This window comes from Microtus pennsylvanicus, chromosome 1, assembly GCF_037038515.1.
Source record: "Microtus pennsylvanicus isolate mMicPen1 chromosome 1, mMicPen1.hap1, whole genome shotgun sequence".
NCBI classification, from domain to species: Eukaryota; Metazoa; Chordata; class Mammalia; order Rodentia; family Cricetidae; genus Microtus; species Microtus pennsylvanicus.
The window spans coordinates 72,350,585-72,365,726 of record NC_134579.1 but is presented as its reverse complement, the minus strand read 5'-3'; the positions used below and the strand labels follow the sequence as shown (position 1 = coordinate 72,365,726).

The 15,142-nt window shown below is 47.1% G+C and overlaps 1 protein-coding gene across 2 annotated transcripts in view; it reads right to left on the bottom strand.

Moving 5' to 3' along the window:
• The window catches only part of Igf2bp2 (insulin like growth factor 2 mRNA binding protein 2), a 110,157-nt gene that overhangs the window by 42,947 nt on the left and 52,068 nt on the right, over positions 1 to 15,142 (bottom strand). The window lies entirely within an intron of this gene.

Below are 15,142 nucleotides of genomic sequence, written 5' to 3'. Positions count from 1 at the left end.
GTAATCAAGACGACAAAGGACCAACAAGCAGCACATTATGAATGACATGAGGGGATGCCGGTCCATGACCATCTTCCGGCTTCTCAAAGGATGCTGTGGTTTGGGAATCCCTGAGGGTCCCTTATGATTAAAGTCTCGTCCATAGGGTGGGAGGTTGAATGACATGAAGGGATGCTGGTCCATGACCATTTTCCGGCATCTCAAAAGATGCTGTAGTTTGGGGACCCCTGAGGGTCCCTTATGATGGAAATCTTGTCCACAGGGTGGGAGGCAGGGACACACACCTGTATGGAGGCAAGGGAACTTCGGGAAGTAGGCAAAGCAGAAGGTTCTTGGGTCACTGGGGACATGAGGCATTTCCTTGTGACTCCTTTGGCAGCTCTTACACTCCCTGTTCAAAACAACATCACATGCTAACTGGTCCAACTCCCTTCAATACTATTCATATGTGAGGCTCTCACTAGAACCCAGTTGTCCAGGCTCAAGTCAAACTTGTGTGTTAAGTAACCCTTTGATCTCCATAAAATCAGCTGCATTGGGTGTTTGTTACAGCGATGAAAGGGCAATACACAACATGCTGATTCTTTTTAAAATTAGCTTCTAGCGCCAGCATTACACAAGTTGAATACACAGAAATCTGCTTTTGAGAACAGGGACACAGCTCCAACAGCAAGCAGACTGGTTGCCTGGCATGATCAGACTTCTAGCATCAAAACCAAGGTGGGGATTTAAACTTACCTTTTAAAAAGAACCCTGAAGAATCTATCTTTAATACAAATGAGCAGACTATGGAAAGACCGAATAAAAAATGCTTATATTTTTAAAACTAGGGTTTTTTTCCTCGAAATTTCCTATATATGTACTGTATTTAATCCGAGGGAAATTAATTAGGGATAAGTTCCCAGATAGAAATGTGATTGAGAGACCAGGCTTCTGTCAAGAAGCTCCCCCCACCCCTAAAGTGGCTCTGAGGGAGATGAAAGGTCCTCACTCACGGGCACCCCACCAAGCAACTTGCAGCTGTTGGGCAAGGCCAGTGGTGCACAAAGGCAGGCCAGCCATAGGGCCTCAAGCTCTGGATCCAGCACAGAATTTCAGCTTCAGATTCACACTGCCTCCAGGGCTCCCCCTTAACACGTCACCAGCTAAGCAGGCTCCATCAGGACCCGCTGTTGAGATCAGGTTGCACTCTGCCCTGAGTTATGCCATTTTGTGAACAACAGTGGTTTTTCAGGCCATGCCTTATCCTGACTCCATTTGGAGCAGGGGATGGCTCTGCACGGGTGCAAACATTCGAATGGCACCACCTGCCTGGCACAGCCACACAGCACAGACTGGCAAGTGGCTGCTCCTTAAGGAAGGGCACACCCACCTCGATAAAGTTTTTAAAGTAAATGGGGACTGTGAGCATATGAGTGTATTAAAATACCAGGAAAGCAGGCCTGAAGGAAAGCCAGGATAAGGCAAAGGTGCAACTCCTCACCTGGCTCCCAGGAAGAGAAGGACATCTAACACTGGGATGGTGACGACTGCTCCAACCTGCCACCTGACCATCCAGCAGCCCGACAGGCAGAGAGGGAGCTTCTGACTGTCCCAGGAACTTCAGTTTGTGGCAGTCCCCACTGCTGATGTGGCATACTCTCAAACTGCCATCACTTGCCCACCCCTGGTCCTGCTCTCTGCCTCCCCAGCCTCTACCACACCTCACTTCTGCAGCTCTACCCACCCTGGGGCTGCTCCACAGCAGAGGCACACCCCAGCACCCACTCACAGGGACTCATCATTCCCGTTGGCTTCTGCCTCCCAGGCCTCCGTGAAAGCCCTCGAACTCAGCTGGCCTCTTCAGCCCTTTGCAGAGTATGTAGCTACAGGCTTATCTGCTGTGCAGTGTGTGACCTCAGAGTGAAAGTCAGTAATTAAGACTGCAGTAAGAGAACCCCTGCTCACCTCGGCCTAGGCTATCAGCAACGCAGGACGACTTGACAAACCACTGCCTAGGGAACTGTTGTTCCTTGTGAAATTATTGCTACTCAATAAATTCTGACACTGTAGACCCACAGGTGTGCTCCTTCTGTCTCTGTGTAGTGTGTAAGTCACACACAGGAGTCAATACCAGACTTAACACTGGTGAGATTCATTGACCCTTTCACGGATGCTGGGATGTGAGGCAGGGAGGTGAGGGGAGAGGGGCACGCAGCCAGACAAGATGCTTCCAAGTCAGAGTTATGGCATCCTGGCTACAAAACAAACCTGATGCAAAGAGAAGGCAAGAAATGGAGAGAGAGAGAGAGAGAGAGAGAGAGAGAGAGAGAGAGAGAGAGAGAGAGAGAGAGAGAGAGCGCGCGCAAGGGAGGGCCTCGAGAGGCTTCGGCTACAAACAGATCACAAAACCCCAAACATCTCAATTAAATCTTGTTTGTATTAAAGTTTTAACAGCTCAACAAAAAGGGCAGACAGCGGGACTCAGAGAGGTTTTAGAAATCCCCATTAAATGTCAGTTATAAGTAGTCGCCCAGAAAACTGATGTTAAAATTTCCAGAAAGAGAAGTCCACCTTGAACTGCAGAACAAAAGCTACAACAAGCAAAGCTTTTCAGGGAATAGCTGCAAACCAGAGAGGAGAGGGGGAACCTAGGAGTCACCAAGGGCAAGCCCTGCAAACAAACATCGTGGAGGACAGACATTTATGTCTCAGGCCTACACCTGGGAAAGCCCACCATCCTCACTGACTGAAATGCTCCAGATTCCTAAGGCCCAGTCCCTGGAGCCCAGCTTCAGAGGCAGAGGGTCTGAGGGAACAAGGTTTCCCATGCGTCACCTCCAGCTGACTCTGCTAGGCAGCTTAGAGAGACAACACAGGCGGAGCTCACCACCACAACCTCTGCCTTCCAGGAACTCCGGCTAGGGCTCATTCAAAAAGAAGCAAACCACAATAACACTGCACTGCGTTCCTCTAGCCGCCAGCTGTGAAACATACCTTAGGGCTGGGCAGGGTCGGCGGGTTTCAGAGAATACTGTGCCCTTCTCTGCTTTGGGGAGGAGTTAGAGTGAGCTTAGAAACGGTAGATGGTGAGACAGGAAGCTTACAGTGACAGCCCTGTCCCATCAAACCTGGGACAATCCAATTAGGAACAACTGAGTCTGGTGGAGGCTGCACAGGAAATAACACGTGAACTCAGCTGAACAAAACTGCAGACTTGGCCTCTTTACATCAGGGCTGCAGAACAGAGAACTCTGGCCTCATGCTATGGAATTAAATGAGCATACACATGGATTTACATACATACACAGTTCTTGCATGCATGCACACGTACACACTGATACAAGTTAACAGTATGTCACAGTGCAATTAAAACACGGAAGCTGTCACTTCTAAGGCCAGATTCCATTTTAACAGACGGGGTTTGTCTCCTTCCTGAAGGATACGTCACTTTTGTCCCTGGACCGAGTTGGAAGCTGTTATCCCGGGAAGACAATACAATTCAACAGATGGGGGGCTGGAGAGATGGCTCAGTGGTTAAGAGCATTGCCTGCTCCTCCAAAGGTCTGAGTTCAATTCCCAGCAACCACATGGTGGCTCACAGCCATCTGTAATGGGGTCTGGTGCCCTCTTCTGGCCTGCAGGCAGACACACAGACAGAATATTGTACACATAATAAATAAATAAAATATTTTTAAAAAACCAATTCAACAGATGGCTAAGTATGAATTAGGATCCACTGAGGTTTATATAGACAGGGGGAGATATCTGTGAACTATGGATGGATTTATGATTCCAGCAAATGAGATGATCACAATCACTCAACAAGTTTCTGCCCCTTGGAAATGATGGTGTGGGGTCATATTGGATTTTTTACTACATTGTTGGCTCTGCATGTAAGCAAGGGGGCCTGTCCCTGAGCTGCAGGCCTAGCCCAGAGTTGACATCTCAATACTCAGAATTTACTGCTTGCTTATATGGCAGCCTGTAGCCAAAAGTCTTAGAAAAAGTCATCTTCTTAGAGCATAGGGCTATAAAAACTCTCAGGGCAACTGTTTTAAGAACTCTCTCCCTGGGGGGATGGAAACAAGAGCCTTCCTTCATTATTGAGCAAAACAAAACCAATGAGCCCATCAAGTCTACTTACAGAGCACATGTGACAATGACCGCAAGGTAGCCATGCCACTGAAAAGTCTCAGGTCAGCATGGATGACTCCCCAAGGGGATGACTCCCCACAGCTCTGCAGATGGGGTCCCCCCCTGCAGGCCATTTCCACAGTCTACATGCTCTGACACCTCCTAAGAACACCAGAAATCAGGGCAAAACTGTATACAAATAGCTGGGAGGTGCTGCAGGATGGCAGACTCAGCTAAGGGTCCAACGACCCTCTTCAGAACGCCGCTATAAAGAAATACCAGCAGCTGCCAGTCCTGATCTGGAGGGGGGGGTGTCACTTGCACAGCTGATATGATGAAGATGGTTTTGTATTCCAAAACATCAATATCTTCACTTCATACACAACGATAAAAGTGTTCAGACTAAGACTCTCTACGATCTTACACCAGCATCTCTGTACCTTCCTTCCGCCCCAATATCTCTGTAGTACTGACTGCCCCAGACAGGCACTGGCGTATACTAGATGCTGTACACACCCCCCCGGAAGGATGCAGCCCCTACCCTCAGTTATAAAGAGGCACTAAGGGTTATGGAAGAGTGACATTCAGCTTCTTCCTTGCTGGAGTTTCCAGACTAGTGAGAGTTCCACATAACCAGACCAAAGAATGCATACAGAATAAGGTGAAGCCATTGGAGGACAATGGACAGGACTAAGAGGCAAGGAGGCGTGCAGGAACTAATCTTAATCCTGCAGAAAGAATAGACCTCCAGTAGAAAGAAGAGCAAAGGACATTCATCCTGCAGAGAAAATAGCATAAGCAAGATTGATGATCCCAACCAGGTAGCAGCAGGTTGAATATGGACAAACTCAGGAAAGTCCCAAATCATTGAGAAGCCAAAGTACACAGAGAAAGCACACTGGGATGTTAAGCAAGGCTGCAATGAACTAAGGTCAAACAAATACACGCTAGCATCAAGAGTCCTAGGAGCACGAAGAGCCAGGTAGGAGGGGACAGGAGAGAGCTCATGGGGAGATCTCTCCCAGCCCCACCCAACAACTCACAAGCAAAGCACACAGGATGAAGTCCGCAGAGGCAGACATGGAGGCAGACTAGCATTAAGACCACCCCGGTGGCTTTTCTTGCCCACTGGGGCCATGTGTAGTCCACAGACTAAAGTGTCCTGATCCACCAGCCATCAAGAGTGGATTAGACAGTGTAACTGGACTGGAAGGGGCAAGGATAGTCCAGAGATACTTGTGTTGCCTGCTTTGACTATTCAACTGTTAAACAAAGGTCCTCAAGAAACTGGAATGTCCCCCACAGGAGTCTCACGCTGGGAGGGAGCAGTTGAAATCTGGTGCCAGTTGTAGATATATATATCTTGTCCCCTTCCCTCCACTACCTAAAGATCTCATGTGGTTCCGACATCTGTGAGGCCATCTTGTAGGAGAAATTAGAGCCCAGACAATGATGGTTAATAATGGGCAGCCCACCTCGGCCAAGACTGCTTAACTACATAGCCTTCAACCTAAGTTAGGAGTCGGAGAATGGACTTGGGGCAGGGAGACAAGCTGCTAGACATCTTTAACCCCCTTCTTTCTCAGTGGGCCACACTGAATAATGTTTTTGTTTCTTTCCACTACTACTTGTTTAATTAGCCTGTAAAGGTGGGTGGCTGAACCTGGCTTATTAGGGTCGTCAAGGCTGGGGTTCTAACTTCAAACAGCTCAAGTAAAAGGGAGATGTCATTGTTAATTAAGTCTTGTAATTGTCATGTGCCCCTGTCCTCTGTCTCCACAGTACAGATGTAGAAAAACCAGAAGTTCCAGTTCAAAGCCCATCTACCCAGACATTTAGCTGACCTTGGGGGAACTGTCTGACCTCACCGACTCAACTCGTGTCTGGTCTCAGAACTGCCAGGTTGGATGAGAAAGCCTGTGACGTGCCAACGTGATCTCTGGCACACGAATGCTCTGTAGTCTAGCTAAAAAGAAGACGAAGCAGATAGTATCGAAGCTCTCAAATTAGTCTGGATTTTGTGGTAGACAAAATTTCCTAAAGATGACTTCATTAAAAAAAAAAAACCCACCCTTATGACTCTGTCCCACTGAGATCTTCTTCTGAAATCCAGCCAGGCTTATAACCACTGAGAAATGAGTCTCTTACTTCTCAAGCCAGAACACAGCACAATTCCCCTAGGAATGCTACCCTGAGAACTCAGCCTATGGTAGAAGGAAGAGGAAGCAATCAGAGAAAAGCCACCGCTTCAGCCAACAGCCCAGCTGAGGTCCCGGTGATCAGCCATATCGACCTGCCAAAGAGTGAGTGAGTGAGTGAGTGAGTGAGTGAACCGCCTCCAGATGTAAATTACCTTGACCACTGAGTCTTCCCAGTAGAGGGCCCAGACACAGGACAGGAACAAAACAGGCCTGGCTACACCCTTTCCATTCTTGACCCACAGAATCTGTAAATATACGGGTTTTATTTTATGCCACCTAATTTGAGCTTGCTATGTAACAGGAGATACCACAAGTGGAAATAAGTCTTGATTGATGCATTCTCTGGTCAGGGCACTCTGGACTGTAAAGAAATGGAGAAGGGTACCAAGCAGTGACACGCATTCACTACCTTCTACTTCTTGACTGTAGATGCAAGTCGCCAGCTACTTCAAACATGGCTTCCCCACCATAGTGGAATCTAGCCTTCAACTGTGAGAATACACCCTTTATCCTTTGTCACATTTGTTGGAGTAACTTATCACAGCAAAAGGGAAAGAAACTAAGACAGCATCCCAAATATATTAGGCGTACATGATGTCTACACAATCTCTGAAGTACCCAGCAAGAACTTAGACATTCACAAGGAAGCTGACTAATGATTTTGGCTGGAACCTTGGAAATGAATAAAGCCATACTTAGAAACAAATGAGACTATACTAAGAAACGAATGATACCATACTTAGAAATGAATGAGACTATACTAACAAAACTCTTGGCCTCCAGGTGCCTACTATCAATGGATCAGCAAGTGAGAGGGACTAGAATTGCTCCACCAAAGAGACAGAGTGATTAATATTGATCCAAACAACTAGGGCCTACAAAGGAGAGGAGAAAGGAGGAGGTGAAGAAGAGAACCAGGATCAGAGGAGAAACAGCCACTGACTGAAAGTGCAATCGGGCACGTGGATTGAAGCACCGAGATGACAAGATGTACATTCTAAGACTATGAGGCGCACGCAGACACCTGCACTCACCTGTCTCCCAAGTACACACTAGGTTCCCAGACAGCTATCTGCGTTCCCCATCCTTCACATTTTAGAAAAATTCTAGGGTGAGCTGAACTCCACAACATTCTTGGGTAGTAGACAGTATCACTGGAGGAAAGATGCTATATACTACAAGACAAAATCCAAGGCAGGGTTAAGACCTGGAAACTGCACAAGAAATCAGGCCGATCAGGCTGGCTGGATTCCCTTTATGTCAGTAGAACATTTTTTGATCAAGAGGCTATTCGGGGGAAAGTTGTGGAAGAGATTCATTAACAACCATAAAGCTCTCTGAATCTCACTCAAAGTGAGTTGAGGAGAAGGGGAAGTGGAGACACTCGGATTGGAGAAACAATAAAAGTGAATCCCAGGAATGAGGAGCATTCTAAGAACAGCAAGGCGGAGCTCTTGGGAGGCACGGGGTCTGAGGAGGCGGTGGCCTCATGCCTCTTTCCTGCTGGTTACCCTGCTTCTTTGCAGTGGGCAGACATGCATCTGACAGCTGGGTGGGACTGGTGCATGGAGCCTCAAATGCAGAACAGTAAATGGCTAAGCCACAGACAAGCAGAGCCAGCAGACAGGCAGTTCTGCAGGTCAGAGCAGCCCAGTCCTCAGAAAGACTGAAGGGAAAGAGATGCTACAGTTTTATGAAGACCTCGCTAGCAGGTCCTGGAGAAATGACATCACAATTCTCCCAGTGCTGTATTTACTTTCCCCTAAACAGTTTTTAATGAAGGAAAGCAATGATGCCCATGTCTGAACAGTAATCAGGACTTTTATAAGTGAAGAGAGGAGCCTAAGGAAGGCATCTGGCTGCCTACTGTACACTATTTGGTTTCACACTTACAATACTCTCAGGAAATGCTGGCAGTCCAACTTTATAGAGACAAAATGAAGGGGGATGCTGTACTGCCAAAGCTTTATAATGAGTCCATGCCACAGTCAGGACTTGCCCTGGCGAACCTGCTCCCAAAGCCCATGGGCTGGACAGATCAATATGTTAAGAGGTATCTCTTACGAGTAACAAGTTCAACGTTAGTCAAGTGTGAACTATTGAGCTTTGTGGTAACTGCTCCAATGGTGACTATATCCTAGAACCAGAGACTGTATGGAGGGGACTTCCATCACGTGTCATATGTGTCTCAACCATGACAGCAATTCACACAAGTGCCAGGCCACTCTATGTGTGTGAGGTGAAGTTCCCGTCATCACTCTTGTTCTTGGAGAGCCTCTCTCAGAACTCCCAAGCTACCAACAACATATCTCTCTGCTCCACAGGATCCCTGTCTCCATCTGTCACCAAGCACTCTCTCCTCTCCGTTTCTTCAGAGTCTGGACTCAGGAAGGAAGAGTTAGTGTAATGATTTCAGCCACTTTGTCGATTTTCCATTGAAGTCGCAGCAGTGCCGAAAGCCCGACTCAAGCAGGCTGAGGTGGGAATTGTGTGGACCAGAGACATCTGCCACTCATTTCTCACAACTCCCGTTTTGACTCAAGAGTTCTGTCTGGTGGACGCACTGAAACAGGCTTGAGTCCCAATTAACATGGGCTTCTAAATGGGTTCTTATGATTCGAAGCCAAATCCTCAAACACCCCTGGGCTGCCTGTTATAAAAATCCTTTTAGTTTGGGGCTATCTAACATCTAACGTAATAACAAACAAGGCTCTAAAAGCCCATGGTTTCTAGATGTGTGCTCCCATCTCCACTCCCCTTTCCCCTCCCCCTCTAGCTGTTTGCCATTTGTCTCACTCTGGGACTCTCTAAATGGATGTCTCCCCTGTCCTTCTACTCTAGTCTGGTCTTTAATGGGACCACCTCTGCGCTTCCCTGGCCTCTGCCGCCTACCTACACTGGAATTTTAAGTTGGTCAGCTGACACAGGTTTCTGAAAGTGTTTTGTCTGTCTGTTAGAATAATGTGGCCACACTATGCCTCTGTGACTATGTGGGTGTGTTTTCATAGTATGACTGTGTTAGGTCTTTATGTGTATATGTGTGCATGTTTTATGATCTGTAAAACTTATACCTCCAGATTACAACAACTCTGGAAAAATACAAACACGTGACCTCACCACCATCTTGGGTAAGAGTACCTACATGTGCTAGTGTTTTTTGACTTATTAAAACATTCCTTTTAATCTTCTTACATTTACTGGCATTGGTAAGCTGTAACTAATTGGGTAAAATACACGTCTAAATTTAGCTTATATGCCCAGTTTAAAATAACAGGTAATGGGACCCAATTCTCAAATGCCTTTACAGATCTGAGAGTATGGCATTTAACAAAAGAGCTTCTAACACTGAGACACGCCAGCTCCCACAGCATCCTATAGCTTCTCCAGAAGATCTTCCATCTTGAGGCTTGCCTTTGGGTTTGGCAAAGCCACTCACACACCAAAAGGCGGCCTTCCATCTCTTCAGCTTCCTGGATGTCACCAGGGAATCCATCTTCTCATCCTGCCCACACAGGCAGACTAAATCTCTCCCTGCCCCCCAACAGGAAAATCTTTGGGCCTCTTGTACTCAGCAAGCACTGCTTCTAGGCTGGTGTTCTCCAAGGACTAAAGAGAGACTTGGGATTTCCTGTGTAGCTAAAAAAGCTCATTTCTGCTCATTTATCCCTCTTAGATCAAATGGCATTTGATGGCTTAAGGTACCGGTAGCTCATTACTTCATTTGTTAAGTTTCCTGCTAAAATACAGACAGGTGTGCCTCTTTAACAGGCTTCATAGTCCAGGACCAACAGGTTTCAGGTTTATCTTCAGAGGTTCAGAGTTTCCAATTCCCTTTAATTCTCTTCTAAAATGTACACACCTTTTAACCTAAAGCAATAGCCTTTTGCTATGACACCAAGATGCAAATCTCTCCCAGTTCTCTTACAGACACCTACAGATTCCTGAAAAAGTGCTGCTGTATCAAAACTCAGGTCTGATGATGACAACTTAAGGGCAAGTGAGCTGCAGTGCAAGCCTGCTGCCCTCTTCACCCCATGTGGCCATTCAACCACTGTGCTCTTCCGTCTTGTTTATAATCAGAGATCCCAGCAGGGGGCACCATGAGGGAGGAAGCTGATGGAGTTAAAAGACCAAACTCTCAGTGTCAGTGAGTCTCTGCTACACGGCAGAGACTGCCTGGCTCCCACAGACTGCAACCCGACTCCCCCTGCTGACCCTGATATGCAAAACTGTGCAATCAGAACTGGGTGAGAAATCCTCGCCAGGAAGAGCATGACCTCAGCCTTCAAAATTAGACCTGTCTCCCACACAGCAGCTTCTGACATTCCTTTCTGACTTTAATTCCAAGCTAAGAAGTTTCACCATAATAAAAATAATTTTTTAATGCTGACCATTATTTTTTTCCTTTAGAGTTTTTCCCCCCTTTTGGTTGTTCAAGATGAGATTTCTCTGTGCAATAGCCTTGGCCGTCCTGGAACCTGCTCCATAGGCCGGGCTGGCCTCGAACTCAGAGATAATGCCTGCTTCTGCCTCCTGAGTGCTGGGATTAAAGGTGTGCGCCACCACCACCCAGCTCTTTTAGAGATGTAATTTTTTTTTTTTAATTTTAGGGGTTTTTAGTTGGCTTGGTGGTTAAGGGCACTGACTGCTCTTGCAGAGGTACTGGGTTCAGTTCCCAGCACATACATGGCAGCTCACAGTCATCTGTAACTCCGGTTCCAGGAGGTCCAAGCCATTATCTGACTTCCACTGGTAGCCCACAAAACTCTGACATATATATACTTTTTTAAAAAAAAATTGGTATTTTAGGTTAGCATACAAAGTCATGGGTTTTGTTACAGCATTTTTATGCAGAGTGTTCATTTTTATTTCTTGTTTGCATGTTCTAAAGACGTGATGTGTATGTTCTTCACGTCCATTCTTAAGGGCTTGTCACACACCCTTTCTCATAGCTCTGGCCAAGCCGTGCTATTTAGTTCCTTTCATGTCTTCTGTGTCCTTCCTTCCAACAGTGTTGGCTCCTCTTTAGATTCCTCCCAATCTGTCGACATCTTTCTGTAACTGGTGCATAACCCACCCTTGATAAACTCTCCAGGTAGTTCCATTCCCCAAGAGCTCTCCAAAAACCCCTACAGTAAAAACAAACCAGACTAGGACTCCAAGGGTAGCTCAAATCTGTGATCTGATCCAAGCTTTGAAATAATTCTGCCAACAGTGTGCATGAAAATGTGCATGTCCCATTTGTGCAATTAAAACAAAAATATGGGACGCAGATATACTCACTGCAACAGCTGCCCTGACACACTATTCCAAAGACACACTCTCCGTGAACCCTTCCTTCCTGTTTTCAGACTACTGGAACAACAGACAGCAAAGCATGAAAATTTCTCCAGGAATCTAGTGCTGGGGGAGGGAAAGGCTGGAGCCGGATGCCAGGCAGAGGAAGAACTCGCCCCCCAGGAACATACGCTAATTTTCCAGCCTTGGTTTCATCTTTTCTATAAAACTTCCAAAAGTGATTACAGGAAACACAGAAAGCAGCTAGGAGTCTTTTTCTCACTGCTTTGGTTAAATGTAAATAATTTCATTTTCTGCATCAATTTGCTTTTTCTTTGTCTTTTTTTTTTTTTTTTTTTTAAGAAATGGCAGTTTAGGGGGCTGGAGAGAGGGCTCTGTGGTTAAATGCACTTGTTGTTCTTCCAGAGGACCCAGGTTCTATTCCCAGAACCTATGTGACAGCTCACAACTTCCTGTAACTCCAGTTCCAGGGAATCTGATGCCCTCTTCTGGCCTCTGCAGGTACTGAATGCATGCGGTGCACAGACATACATGCAAACACATACACACAGAATAAATGATTTCTCAAGAAAAAAGAGGGAGGGAGGGAGAAGAGAGGGAGTAAAAAGGAAAGGGAGGGAAGGGAAGAAAAGGGAAGGGGGCAGAGGGGAGGGAGAGAGAGCGGGAGGGAGGAAGGACGGACAGTTTTTAACTCTAAGTACCTCCTTGTACCAGAGCACCAAATACAGCTGGGGTGGAGAGAGCTGAGACCAGGTCTGGCCTCGAGCTCAGAGGATCCTCTGACATTAGCTTCCAAGGGTTGAGACGTAGGTGTGCTCCACCACATCTGGCTCAGTAACCTTCCTACTTCATCTAATCTGAACTTGTACACAGCATGTGTGCGCAGCGGAGACATGTGTACTGTGTCCATGGTCACTGATAGTCACCTGTTGCCCCAGCACTTATGATGCTCTCTGTGCAGGTTCTGGAGTTCTCCATTTAGGTTCAGCAAGATTCGTGGCAGGCTCGAGAAAGCATCAGTCTACGGTTAAGCAGATCCCTAGGAAGCCAAGCTTCTTGGGAAGTGGCACTCTACTAAACATGAATGGCTTGCAGAACTTTGTTTTTCTTGTCAGATAGGGTCTCTCTTTGTAGCCCTGGAAACCGGTATGTAGACCAGGTTGCCTTCAAACTCAGAGCTCTGTCTGCCTCTGCCTCTCAAGCACTGTGATTAAAGGCATGCACCCTAATACCTGGCTTTCATCACCCACATTTTTAAAAGCCAGGTGAGGCAGCACACACCTGTAATCCCAGTGCTAGGGGTGGCAGAGATGGAAGCTCCCCAGGGTCTACTGGCCAACCAGTATAGCTGAATTGCTATGCCCCATGTTCAGTGAGAGACTCTCAAAAATAAGATAGAAGCAATTACTCAATTGCTTCTTACTCAAAATGCCTGATGTTGGCCTCTGTTCTCAACACACACGCGCATACCCACAAACATATGAATACACACATAATAACCAAACACTGACTAGAGTTCTGAGTTCCGGCTGGGTGACGTTCTGCTAATCAGCACCCATCCAGACATGACAACCCAGAAGTCAACAACAGGCATTCAGCCCGACCTGGAAGAAAGCACTTTAAACATGGAGTTAATGCTCACAGTTCCTCTGACATCTAAGACTGTGCCGTAGGAAGGCTCCCTGGGACGGACATGTGCTCTGAGGGCAGCTCGTGCAACTGTCACGCTCTCAGCACACTTCTCCGTGTGACACAGCAGCCTCGGGCTGCAGCAGTGAAGAATGCTGGTGCACCTGTCACCTTTGGCAGTCTAGGGATGCAGATCCCAGCACATGGGAGATGCCTTCCGGCTACTGAGCACAGGCACTTAAACACAGCCTTATTTTATTCCTGAGACAGTCATGTGAGACACTCAGGAAAGATAAAAAAATAATTTTAGTTGTTAGTATTCCAACAATGGAAATAATGTTATTTCTGATGGTCTCTGTCTGAGTAGTGGCTACCTGGGGATTTAATTCATACTCATTTACTGAGTGAGCTATTGTGTGTGCCGGGGAGGCACAAATTGTATGTCTGTGTTTGAAAAAAATAAAATAAAAGGTAGTAACTTCATAAGAAATGAGAGAAGAAAGAGTTGAGGGAGCTGGGCCAAGCAGGCACTGGCTCACATTCTTTGTTTTGGTTTTTTTTGAGATAGGGTTTCTTGTGTAGCCGTGGCTATCCTGGAACGCATTCTGTTGAAGACCAGGCTGACCTTGAACTCACTGAGATCAGCCCACATTTTTTGTTTTTAAGAGACAGAATCTTTCTGTCAAATTCAGTACACTATGCTTTCATCTAGGAAAAAAAATCTATTTCTTAATAAAGCAAATCTTTGTTTATTGAAACATCTGTGCTCAGCGTCCTAGGCATTTATCCTGACAGACTGAAGGGAGAGCTAGCGACGACAATCTGCTCTGACCTTTCCCCAACAACTGTCACCCAAAAAGGACAAAGTGGTCCCAGTTCTGCGGAAGGATGAGCATCCAAGGGAAGGGGGCCTACAGAGCAGAGTCGACATTGCCCTTTCGAAAGTGTGCTGCCAGGACAAGAAAGTCACGCCAGAGACTGAAGAAAAACAAACCTCAAAGGTCTGAGGGTTCAAGGTTAGGGACCATCTTCTGTTAGTTTCGTCGCACGAGACTCTGTGTGCGGCGCGCATGCATGTGTGTGCATGTTGGGACGTGTGTGGCTGCATGCGTTCGCGGATGGAAGGTGGAAGCTGTGTCCGGCTTGTCTTCATCACTGCTCACTTATTTACTGAGGCGGGTTCCTCACTGAAGATGGATTTGCCATCTCCAGTCAGTCTGAGGTACTGTGCTGGGGCTCACAGGTGCCTGACACGCCCACCTGCTTTAGAGGGGTTCTGGGGTGCCGCCCCAGTTCTCACACTTTATCCATGAGCCCAGGAGAGAAGGTCCATAAACATCTACTGAACAAAACTCTGCCTGTTCACTGGTTGGTATCGTGAAGTTTCCCTTCCTGCCCCAAAGACAGCAGGGAAAGCGGGCCTGGTGAACCAGCAGAAAGCACTAGCCAGGAGAGAGGGAGAAAAGTGATGTTGAGAACAGCTGGAATTAGAGCATGAGCCCAGCATCTTCGCCTGCTCTCTCCCCTCTGCCCCCATGGCTCCCACCCGTTCACTAAAGCAGGACACTAGAGAAGAGAGACACGAAACAAGAGCTGAGACGTAGGGCTGAGCAGTCCACAGTCCAGCTGCTTCCCGACAGGTGGAAGTGTCACACTTGACACACTCAGTGCAGCTGGGTGGTTGACAAAGGCCCCAGGGTGCTGGAGGGCTGTAATCAAGACAAACAAGGAAACGAGCCTAGGCCAGGCTGGCGGGTGGTCTGTAAGCTGTCTTTTAGGCAAGGCCATGTCGACTTTAACTACCCCTTGCTAACCAAAGCAGCCAAGAGGCCAGGTTTGGGAAGATGACTCTCCCTCAAGGAGAGCCACAATTCCTCCCCAAACTTAGGACTATCTAC